Here is an 11,813-nt window from a genome sequence, read left to right on the forward strand (position 1 = left end):
TACTATTATATGGTATATACACACACAGCTCTATACTATTATATGGTATATACACACACACACAGCTCTATACTATTATATGGTATATACACACACACACACACAGCTCTATACTATTATATGGTATATACACACACACACACACAGCTCTATACTATTATATGGTATATATACACACACACACAGCTCTATACTATTATATGGTATATATACACACACACACAGCTCTATACTATTATATGGTATATATACACACACAGCTCTATACTATTATATGGTATATACACACACACACAGCTCTATACTATTATATGGTATATACACACACACACAGCTCTATACTATTATATGGTATATACACACACACACAGCTCTATACTATTATATGGTATATACACACACACACACACACACACAGCTCTATACTATTATATGGTATATACACACACACACACACACACAGCTCTATACTATTATATGGTATATACACACACACACAGCTCTATACTATTATATGGTATATACACACACACACAGCTCTATACTATTATATGGTATATACACACACACACACACACACAGCTCTATACTATTATATGGTATATATACACACACAGCTCTGCCTCATCCAGAGACAATCCAATAACATTTGGGTATAACTGTATATATATTTATATACAATATGTGTAAAGCTTAGTGCACCTTCAGTACAGACAGTGTATACAGAGATCAGGTATGTGTGGTGCTGTGTATACACACAGGGCTGTGCTGTCATATAGTGACAATAATCATAAGTTTATTATGATGATCAGTGAGTACACGGTTCCTGGAGATTATTACACAGGTGATACTTTGGCGCTACAAGTCAATGTCAGGTCACCAATAGCAACCACACCAAGTCCTCCTCAGCCATGGAGTGCAGGCTGCTCTGGGCAATAAGGAAAATCTGTATGTACTTTATACAAAAAAAGTGACGTCCTGCCATCTAATGCCAATAGTGATAACATTCCAGTGGTCGGGATCAGAATGCAGAGCAGAGAGTGCAGGTCATCCTATATATTATCATACAATATACAGCGCTGTCCTGTAATTCCTATATGATCACAGCAGAGGCCGATATAAAGCTCAGTCAGTGTCCCATGATATAGAATAACATGTCCCCCAAGTCTCACCTCCTCCGGGGATCCCCGGTGTCTCCGCTCAGCCCTCACCGTCCTCCGGCTGCTATAGCAGTAGCAGCTGCAGCTCTCCCTCCTCTCGCGAGATCCACGCACCTGTCTCTCGCACAGCCCGCCCATCGGCACACCCTGTGCGGCCACCACGCCCCTCATTCAGCTAGTCATCGGTCTTCTACCGCTAGAGGCCCATCCATTTCCCCGTAAAAGTCTCCCAACCGTAGGTGGCATGCCGCCATTTTGACGTAGACTCACTTCGTTTCAAAGCTTATAGGATTGGCTTCAATTAAATGGCTCTTGTTTTGGAGACATGGAAATCAATTCTTCTTATCAGTGAGTGTAGGACTGACCCCCGAAGGAGCGGCTGGTTATTTTTGGGCATACCATTACCTTCTCGTGCTCGTCTAGGGGTTTCCTGAGGTTGATGGCACAATAATCTGTAGAGACCAACACTTCAATCCACTTTAGGGATTTTTATTTGCAAAACGTTGAACCCACAGTCTCTCAGTAGGGAATAGAGGGTATGGGTAGTAAAGCTCAGGTACTCTTGGAACTGCTAATACTTGAATGTCTCTCTTTATACAATCCAGGGAATAGCCATTTACAGCTGGATGCTACAATTGTTGGATAAATCCCCTTTTTGTGAATCCGCTGTTCTGGCAGCTAGTGTCCTGACGTCATATAGTGTCCACCCCGTAATGCGCATGCGCAGTACGGAGCAGACGAAGCTTCGGAAAATCTCCGAAGTTGAACGGCGCCTGCACCGTGAGTGGAGGTGGTAGCCCCACCATCCAAGCGGACATAGGGTTATGAAAATTAGAGGGCCGCTCGCCACGCTTCGGGCTTTAATATTCCAACTCTATGTCCACTTGGATGGTGGGGATAGAACCTGGACTCACGGTGCAGGCGCCGTTCATCTTCGGGTATTTTCGGAATCTGTGTGTGCTGTGTACTGCACATGCCCAGTACACAGCGGACACTATCCAATGGGGGACAGTATATGATAGGACACCGGCAACCGACAGATGATTCAAAAGCATAGTCTCTGCCACAGACTTGGTTATAGAACTTTAGAATGAGAAAAGTCTCTGCCCCCCCGCTAGTGGCCAAGAAAGGGTTAAAACCGCCGGCAATACGCTGCAATAGCGGCGTTTTGCCGGCGGTATTACAGCGCTGCCCCATTGATTTCAATGGGGAGCTGCAGTGGAGGAGCGGTAAACACACCGCTCCAAAGAAGCTGCTGGCAGGACTTTTTTCTGACATCCTGCAGCTTCTTTAGGGCGGATTGCAGGCACTATTTCTAACGCGATAGCGCCTGCAAAACGCCCTGGTGTGAAAGGGGTCTAAGACCCAACTATGGTCTTAGGAAAAACTAAATTTACAAAAACATAGCGCGTGCTCTTGCACCAAAACAACCTTTTTGTTTAACAGCCTAAACTATAGTCATAGCTCCCAATTGTCCCTGATTTGGAAGGACTGTCCCTGATTTGGAGCAATGTCCCTCTGTTCCTCATTCCTCTGTATCATCACATATAGCGACCCATCACATTTGGCTACCTGCTGGAGTGCGCATGCGTGACGCCGCCATATGCGTTCCAATACTTTTACGACAAAACAGCACACTAAAACCGTCAAATAGTGTGACGGAACTGACGTTGAACTGCGCTTGCGCAGTTATTATGTGGCTGCACCCCTAAGTCCAGGTTCAAGCCCCACCATCCAAGTGGACATAGAGTTCGAATATAATTATGCCAAGCGAAGCGAGGCCATGCCCAAAACGTGGCGAGCGAAGCGAGCCCACGAGGGGCCCTGTTGCAAAGTGGTGTCTTACAATCAATAATTATACAGAAGAAGACCTTGTCTGTAATAGAGCTGCAACTAACGATTAATTTGTCTGTCGACTAATCTATCGATTATTTCTTCGATTAGTCAACGACTATCCGATTATTTTTTTTATTTTTAATTTTTTAATGAATCTAGTGTTTTATTTTTTGATTAGCTAATTCATCCTTTGGATAACCTTGAGGAGTATTGTATGGCAGAGTATTGCAGGGCAGAGTATTGGCGGGCATTGCATTGCAGGGCAGAGTATTGGCGGGCATTGCATTGCAGGGCAGAGTATTGGCGGGCATTACATTGCAGGGCAGGGCAGAGTATTGGCGGGCATTGCAGGGCAGGGCATTGCAGGGCAGGGCATTGCATGGCAGGGCATTGCAGGGCAGGGCATTGCAGGGCAGAGCATTGCAGGGCAGGGCATTGCAGGGCAGGGCAGAGTATTGCAGGGCAGGGCAGAGTATAGCATAGTATAGTATTGCAGGGCAGGGCAGAGTATAGTATAGTATTGCAGGGCATGGCAGGGCAGGGCAGAGCAGGGCAGGGTAGAGCATGGCAGGGCAGGGTAGAGTATGGCAGGGTAGGGTATGGCAGGGCAGGGTATGGCAGGGCAGGGTATGGCAGGGCAGGGCATGGCAGGGCAGGGCATGGCAGGGCAGGGTATGGCAGGGCAGGGTATGGCAGGGCAGAGTATAGCATGGCATGGCAGGGCAGAGTATAGCATGGCAGGGCAGAGTATAGCATGGCATGGCAGGGCAGAGTATAGCATGGCAGGGCAGAGTAGAGTAGAGCATGGCATGGTAGGGCAGGGCAGAGTAGAGCATGGCATGGTAGGGCGGGATGGCTGCATCCATCCGACCTCTCCCCTCCACTGCACAGGTCCATACAGAGAGGGGAGAGAGAAACCGGCGTCATGTCATGACGCCGGTTTGTTTACAAGTGATCGCTCCATCGGAGCGATCACATTGTAAATGCCTGGGTGTAGAAAGATGGCCGCCGCTTCGGAGCTAGGCCGAAGCCGCGGCCTCTCCTAAGGCCGAGACCGCGGAGCGCTCCGCGGATCGCGGCATGTGCGCACGGATCGGTGACGATCCGTTGCACCCCTAGGGACGGCGGCACGGAGGGGGAGAAGAGAGGGGGACGGCGGCAAGGAGGGGGAGAAGAGAGGGGGATGGCGGCACGGAGGGGAGCGGTAAATGCTAAGCACTGCCCCCACTGTGACGCATCGACGCCCTGCACGCACGTCGACGTATTTTCTTAGTCGACGTAGTCGATTACGTCGACGCGTCGTGGCAGCTCTAGTCTGTAACGTCACTTCTGTAACATTATCTGGCGGTTTCACTGCTCCGTATTGTCATAACATTTTTTGGAACACATATGGGTAAGTTACGCATGCGCAGTGCGTAATTTCTCAGTGGAACGTCACTTCCGTAGCAAAATGTGATGGGTAGCCGAATGTAACGTGACACCTCCTCATTTGTCCCTCATTTTGGTCTGATCTATATAGTTGTATATAAAATGCACTTTTTATCTTTCAAAAAGTGTTTCCCAGTGCTAAACCTTTCATCCAATTTCTAAATGGCTGCATTTGTAAATTTTAAAAGCCAATATAAAGTAAATAGTAGTGGTAAAAAAAAGCACTTGTGGATTTAATTAACTTTTGTTTTTGGTTAATTTTCTGTTAAGGGAGCATGACAGGAGGCGTGTCCTATGCCTGCATACGTTTACTGGTAGGTGTCCCTCATTCCCATCTCAAATCCTTGGAGGTATGCTATAGCTGTCTTCAGTTACTGCCATGCGCCCATTACTATTTATTTTGCATCGTCATTAAGAGCATAGCCCACACACGTGCTGTAGTAGGAGCTTGTGGACCATTGTGAGAACTAATACACAGAAAAATATTAAGGTCACCTGAGCAATCACATCCTATCTGATACATGTGCCTTGTAACATTGCATTGCACATTTACGTGAGGAAAAATGAATGTGAATATATAGTGGGTTATTTACTAAAGGAAAATCCACTTTGCACTGCAAGTGCACTTGGAAGTAAAGTCGCTGTAGATCCGAGGGGGACATGCAAGAAAAAAAAACAGCATTTTAGCTTACACATGATTGGATGATAAAATCAGCAGAGCTTCCCCTCATTTCAGATCTACCCCTTAGATTTAGAGCGACTGCACTTCCAAGTGCACTTTCAGTGCAAAGTGGATTTGCCTTTCGTAAATAACCCCCATAGTAACAAGCTTAAGCGTGCTTTACTACACATTTTTGCATTATTATTATTGTTATCATACAGGATTTATATATCGCCAACAGTTTGCACAGCGCTTTACAACATGAGGGCAGACAGTACAGGTACAATGCAATTCAATACAGTAGGAATCAGAAGGCCCTGCTCCTCGAGCCTTACAATCTAAGAGGGAGGGTTAAGTGATACAAAAGGTCATAATTGTGGGGCAGAAACTTTTTCAGGTATTGCCTAAGACCCCTTTAACACTGGGGTGTTTTCCAGGCGTTTTTTTCAGGCGCTTTAGCGTTAAAAAGGCGCTTGTAAAGCGCTTAAAAGAAGCCTCATCTGAAATCCCAATGTGAAAACTCAAGTGCTTTAGGAGCCCTTTCACACTGTCAGCGCCTGAAAAACGCTTGTAAAGCGCCGCTTAAACTAGCAGCGCTTTACCAGCGTTTTTCGAGCGCTAGTGGGGCGCTTTTAACCCCTGCTAGTGGCCAAATAAAGGGTTAAAAGCACCCACGAAGCGCTGCTGCCGAAAGCGCTTTGCAGACGCTTTTCAGGTGTTTTGCAGGTGCTTCCAATTGATTTCAATGGAAAGGGGCGCTTTAGGAGCGGTGTATTCACCGCTACAAAAGCGCTGCAAAGAAGCTGCTTTCAGGACTTTTTTTGACACCCTGCCAGCGCAGCGCCTCAGTGTTAAAGCACTCGGGCTTTCACATTGGGATTGCAGTTGTAGCTTCTTTCAGGTGCTTTTTTTTAAGCTAACGTGCCTGAAAAATGCCCCAGTGTGAAAGGGATCTCAGTGTGAAAGCACTTGGGCTTTCACATTGGGATTTCAGATGAGGCTTCTTTCAAGCACTTTACAGGCGCTTTTTTTTAACACTAAAGCGCCTGAAAAACACCCCAGTGTGAAAGGGGTCTAAAAGTGCATATTTTTTTAACATGCGTTGTTACTTTAACTTACGTTTTTAATCACTTTCAATGGAAATACATGTGTGTTAAAACTTAAATGTGTGTTTTCAGCATTAGGCCAGAATCACACCTGTGCGTTTTGACATCCATGTTTTATTGGAAACGTTTGAAAAGGAACCTCATGCTCCCCTCTCATCTCATCCTCTCCTGTCCTCTCCTCATCTTCTCTCCTCATTTAGTCTCTACATCGTCTCTCTTTTCCTTCCTTCTTTATCTTGGAAGAACAACAGCAGCGAGCCTTCTATACTGTGAACTATATACTGTATGCATTATACCTATCTCTGTCTCACTCTCTCCTCATTTTCCCCTTTCTTCTTTTCTCCAAATCTTTTCCTTATCTTCACTGCACAACTTCTCTCTTTTTCTTCTTTCCCCTCCTCATCTATAATCTTTTGTGTTCTTCATTTTCTCCTACCGTTCTCATGTTTTCTCCTCTCATCATCTCAACTTTCACACTTCTCACTTTCTCCTCTCTTTTCTCCTCATATCCTCCCTTACTCTCCTCACCTTATCTTCTCTTTTCTTCTTCGTTTCTCCTCTCCCAATCTTCTCTTCCTTTCCTTCCCATCTTCTCTCCTTTCAGCTCTCCTCCTTTTGATCTCATCTCTTCATCTATTCTTCTCTCCTCATCTTCTCTCCTCTCCTCATCTTCTCTCCTCTCCCTCTCCTGTCATCTCGTCTTCTCTCATTTTTTTTTCTCATTTTTCCTATCCTCAAAATCTCCCCTCTCTTCCCCTCTTTATCTTCTCTTCACACCTCATCTTCTACTCTTCTTGTTTTTATCTCTACCCCTTTTCTCTCCACTCCTCCTCTTCTTCCCTCCCTACCCCTCCTTATCTTCTCACCCCCCCCCCCCCCAAATTCATATTCTCTCCTCTCCTCCTATATTTCCTTAATTCCAATTGTAAAAAATGTAAATGTATCCATATCATAAATCATTGTAATCAGTCAGTCCACCCAAAAAATGGTATTTCAGCCAACAGTTGAAGTAGCTTGTGTTGTCACAAGCTACTTAAAAATAATTTTATTTTTTTTGTTTTTTTAAATTGAGAAAAAAACGGCGTAGGGTCCCCCCCAGGTCCATACCAGGCCTAGTATGGATTCGGAGGGTCGCCACCCACGCCAATTGTTTTTTTTTAAATGGCGTGTGGCCCCCCTCAAAATCAATACCAGCCCCTTATCCAAACATGCAGCCCGGCAGGTCAGGAAAGGGAGGGGACAAGCAAGCGCCCCCACCCCCAACCATACCATGACCGCATGCCCTCAACATGTGGGCAGCGGGGGCTCTGCACCCCAAAGCACCTTGCCCCCATGTTGATGGGGACAAGGGCCTCTTCCCGACAACCCTGGCCATTGGTTGCCAGGGTCTGTGGATGGGGGGCTTATCGTAATCTGGAAGCCCCCTCTAACAAGGTGGCCCCCAGATCCTGTCCCCCCATCTGAATGGGTGTCAGGTACATCGCACCCCTACCCATTCACCAAAAAAGCTGTGAAAAGTTAATAAAACAAGAGCCGGTTTTTGATAAGTTCTTTATTAATAGCTCTGAGCTGTCTTCTCCTGCCCCCGTCTGTCCCAGTGCTGTCTTCTCCCGCCGCCGTCTCTCCTGATGCCATCTCTTCCACCGCGGTCTTCTCCCACCGCCATCTCTCCCGCCGCCACCTCTCCCGCCGCCATCTTCTCTCGCCGTCAGTTAACAGCTAAAAAAAAAAAGCCACTGTTTTTCTGCTGCTGTCTTAATTTGTTGTATTGTCATTCACTGTCTGGCATCTGTTATATAGCCATGGGGAGTGGCTATCACCGGGAGAGCCCGCCCTTGACATTACAGGGGGTGGGTTCTCTGGGTGACGTCAGAGAGCCGAAGAGCTTGGTATGGACCTGGGGGGGGCCCTGCGCTGTTTTTTTCACAATTTTTTTTGCCGTCAATTTTTTTTTTTTACATTCAGCTGTCAGCGGGGAACCCCCCAAGAACTACTTTTTTGCATGTGCAAATGAACAAATCTTGGTTGCAATCAATGGCCAGTATTTTGTAGTATGATGTCCCATAGAAAATGTTGATTCTGAAAGGAAAATAAAGGTTTCCTGACAAATTTGTTGGGGTGTACTCATTTATGCTGAGCATTTTATATGTCCTAGCTGCTGCCTCTCATCTTTCCCCCAGTTTGTACTGCTCTTACCTCTCCTCTCTCCTCCAGTTTGTACTGCTCCTGACTCTACTTTCTCCCCCACGTTCTGGTGCTCCTGCTTCTCATCTAACTCCCAATTTGTACTGCTCTTGCCTCAAGTCTATCCTCCAATTTGTGGTGCTCCTGCTTCTCATCTAACTCCCAATTTGTACTGCTCTTGCCTCAAGTCTATCCTCCAATTTGTGGTGCTCCTGCTTCTCATCTCACTCCCAATTTGTACTGCTCTTGCCTCAAGTCTATCCTCCAATTTGTGGTGCTCTTGCTTCTCCTCTCACCCCCAGCTTGTACTGCTCCTGCCTATCCTCTCTCCCCCAGTTTGTACTGCCCTTGCCTCTCCTCTCTCCCCAATATATACTGCTCATGCCTCTCCTCTCTTCTCAACTTTGTACTGCTCCTGCCTCTCCTCTCTCCTCCAATTTATACAGCTCATGCCTCTCCTCTCTTCTCCAGTTTCTACTTCTCCTGTCTCTCCTCTCTCCTCCAGTTTGTACTGATCCTGCCTCTCCTCTCTCCCCCAGTTTGTACTGCTCCTGGCTCCCCTCTCTCCTCCAGTTTGTACTGCTCCTGCCTCTCATCTCTCCCCCATGTTTATACTGCTCCTGCCTTTTATCTCTCTCCCAGTTTGTGGTGCTCCTGCTTCTCATTTTACCCCCAGTTTGTGGTGCTTCTGACTCTCATCTCTCCCCCAATTTCTGGTGCTCCTACCAATGGCAGCCCATGCATAAGCGGTGCAGGGGAGACACCCCCCTAATCCATGCACCCGGCCCTCAGAGCACTGCGCTCCAAGCCCACCCACTTGTGTCCCAATAGCAAATTAATATTTGCTATTGTCTTCCTGATTCGTCTCATGGCCAATCATGGCCAGGGGTCTCAGGACCCACTTCCTGTTTCATTGGAGGTGAAGCAACGGCCCTGGAGCAAGGTCTCCAGCACTTCCCATTCGTCTGCCCCCCCCCCCCCCCCCCCCCAAGACAGAAAATAAATCTGCAGCACCTGAATTATAGATCCTGCCAAACGCAATGTTTATTCATTAGCAGTGATAGTAAGCAATAATTATTAGCAGTGGTTCATCAAGTCTGTAACAATGACAATTGCACACGTGCGAAAGCACAGAGGAGGGAAGAGTGGGATATGGAAAATGTATGACATCCAGCCAGTTCACCATTATACTGCAAAGTGGCACACTCCACATATAATGATAACTGCTAATAACCAGTTGAGGGAATCCCTTACAATGAGTATAACAACTGTGCAGACTGGAAACTTGGCGGGGATGGTGGGCAGACTCAGGAACGCAATGCAAGGGTGGTGCAAACCCCCATAATGGGTACAGCAGGTGTTGAGACCTGGGAACTCAGTGCAGAGATGGTGAGAACCCCTCATAATGGGCTCAGCAGGTGTACAGATCTGGGAACTAGGGTTGCTACCTGTCTGGGATTCACCCGAATAGTTCAGGTTTGGAATCATGTGTCCGGGTATCAGACTGCCTGAAACCCAGACACAATATTCAGACTGGACTATGGCTTCCCAGCAGGTTTGGAAGTCTAGCAGCCTCAGATAGATCTGGATGAGAGGTGCTGACTGCCAAAGGATGAGTGAACTCACCATCCATCCCTGTCTGTGACTGAACTCTCCCCCTTCTCTCTCCTGCCTCTGAGTGAGTACACTAAGGTAAATCAGGGTTCTCAGGGCACCCCTTACATCAGAGTGCCCCTTTACACTAGAGGCGGCAGTGTCCCCCCTTACATCAGAGTTATCAGTGTTCTCCCTTAAAGGTTTCCCAGAGCATCCCTTATGTTAGAGTCCTTTGGGTTCTCCCTTACAGAGTCTGCAGAGTCCCCGGTTACAGTGAAAGGGAACTCTGCGAGTTCATATGTAAAAGGGGAACTCTGTGGATTGAGCTGTAAGTGGAACTCTCTGGACTCTGATGTAAAGGGGTAAAATATATGTAGAATTGAGGTGTGCTGCTAAAGTGTTCGGGTTTGACTTGAAGAAAAGGTGGTAACCCTACTGGGAACTCTGCACAGGGATGATGAGAACCCCTCATAATGTGCTCAACAGGTGTGCAGATCTGGGAACTTAGCATATGGACCTCAACGATAGAGTCTCCGAGAGATAAAAGAAACTGTGAGGGAGTTTAATTCTCCAGCGTCTACTCAAATGCTGAATTTCAGTGGTCTGATCCTTCAGCTCTCCGGCATCAACTAAAGCAAACATCAGTTATGGGTGGACTGGTATTTTAATTCTCTAGCATCAACTAAAGCAAATATAAATTGTGGGAGGAACCTGTAAACTAGTCCAACTACAGCTGGTTGCAAAGAATTTCTGTACTTTGACCTTGATTTTTCTTCCTTATGCTGCCTCAATAAACAAACTCTTTAGAGCAGTTACGCCGCTATTTTTTTTAGAATCATGTAGCAAGGTCTCCGGCCTTGTCCAGTCTAATGAGGACCTCCAAGGTCAAAGATAGCTGACATCCTTCAATATGTGGTGGGTTGTGAGGCATAGAGGGTGCAAAGATGGGGAAAGTCATTGGGCACCAGACACTTCTTGGATGTAAAAGGTTTTATTTCTTTTGACAGTCCTTTTTGTATTTTTGGGGGAAAGAGGGATAGGGCCAGGACACTCTTAAGTAGTTATAGATTCAATTGGCAGACTCCGAGACTTCAATAAAAGAACAGCTGTGCAGGGAAAGACCCCAGCAAGGCGCCACTTCTGTACATGCAGGAATGCTGTCTCCTATGGCAACAGTCATTTAACAGTTCTTAACTCAAACGTAAGAGTTCTTTCAGCTTCACTACAACTGCCTCTTCTTCTCTGCCTCTTGTAGTTCTTCAATACTGAGCTCCCGGTCTCTCACTAGACCCTCTGATTCACTGACTCTGAATCTCTTGAGCTCCTCCAAAGTTGGCGGTGTTATCTCCCTCAAGCGTCACCCATGCTTCCCTGCTGGGTCCCTCACTTGGCACCCCAGATACTTCTCAAGCTTCACCCCTGCTAACCGGCGAGGTCCCAAGGCTTCCCTGCAAGCGTCTCCTCCGTGGGTTGGCATGAGGCCATCACTGGACTGCATATAGATAAGAAGTGACTGCAAAGAGGCCATAGACCATCACAAACAGCTTTGAGCATACCATCCTTTTTGTCAAGCTTTTTAAAGTGGTGTTGCCACCAAAAAAAAAGTGTTTAAAATTCTTTAAAAAAATAAAATAAATAAATAATTGGAAAAAAAAAATTTCACTCACCTCTAAATACCTGTTGCTAGGGGGTCCCTCGTAGTCTGCCTTCTTCCTTGCCCGGACTGGTGACATCACTTCCCCTCGCGCCGCACAGTCATCTGGGAACTGTCACGTGTCCCAGATGACTGTGCGGCATATCACGCCGCAATGCGCCACTCGCGCATGCGCAGTGGGTGCCCGG

General features: G+C 46.8%; 1 protein-coding gene across 5 annotated transcripts in view; it reads right to left on the reverse strand.

The window, feature by feature from the left end:
- The window catches only part of STK38L (serine/threonine kinase 38 like), a 70,974-nt gene extending 69,663 nt beyond the window's left edge, over nucleotides 1-1,311 (reverse strand). For all 5 annotated transcript variants that reach the window (XM_077469077.1, XM_077469076.1, XM_077469074.1 and 2 more), the window contains exon 1: nucleotides 1,173-1,311. The gene's annotated coding sequence lies outside the window, so the exon portion shown is untranslated. The remainder of the gene's footprint in view (nucleotides 1-1,172) is intronic.
- Nucleotides 1,312-11,813: the final 10,502 nt, after the last annotated feature.

Source organism: Lithobates pipiens, unplaced genomic scaffold (genome assembly GCF_037356315.1).
Source record: "Lithobates pipiens isolate NorthernLeopardFrog02 unplaced genomic scaffold, aLitPip1_a1.2 Scaffold_8, whole genome shotgun sequence".
NCBI classification, from domain to species: Eukaryota; Metazoa; Chordata; class Amphibia; order Anura; family Ranidae; genus Lithobates; species Lithobates pipiens.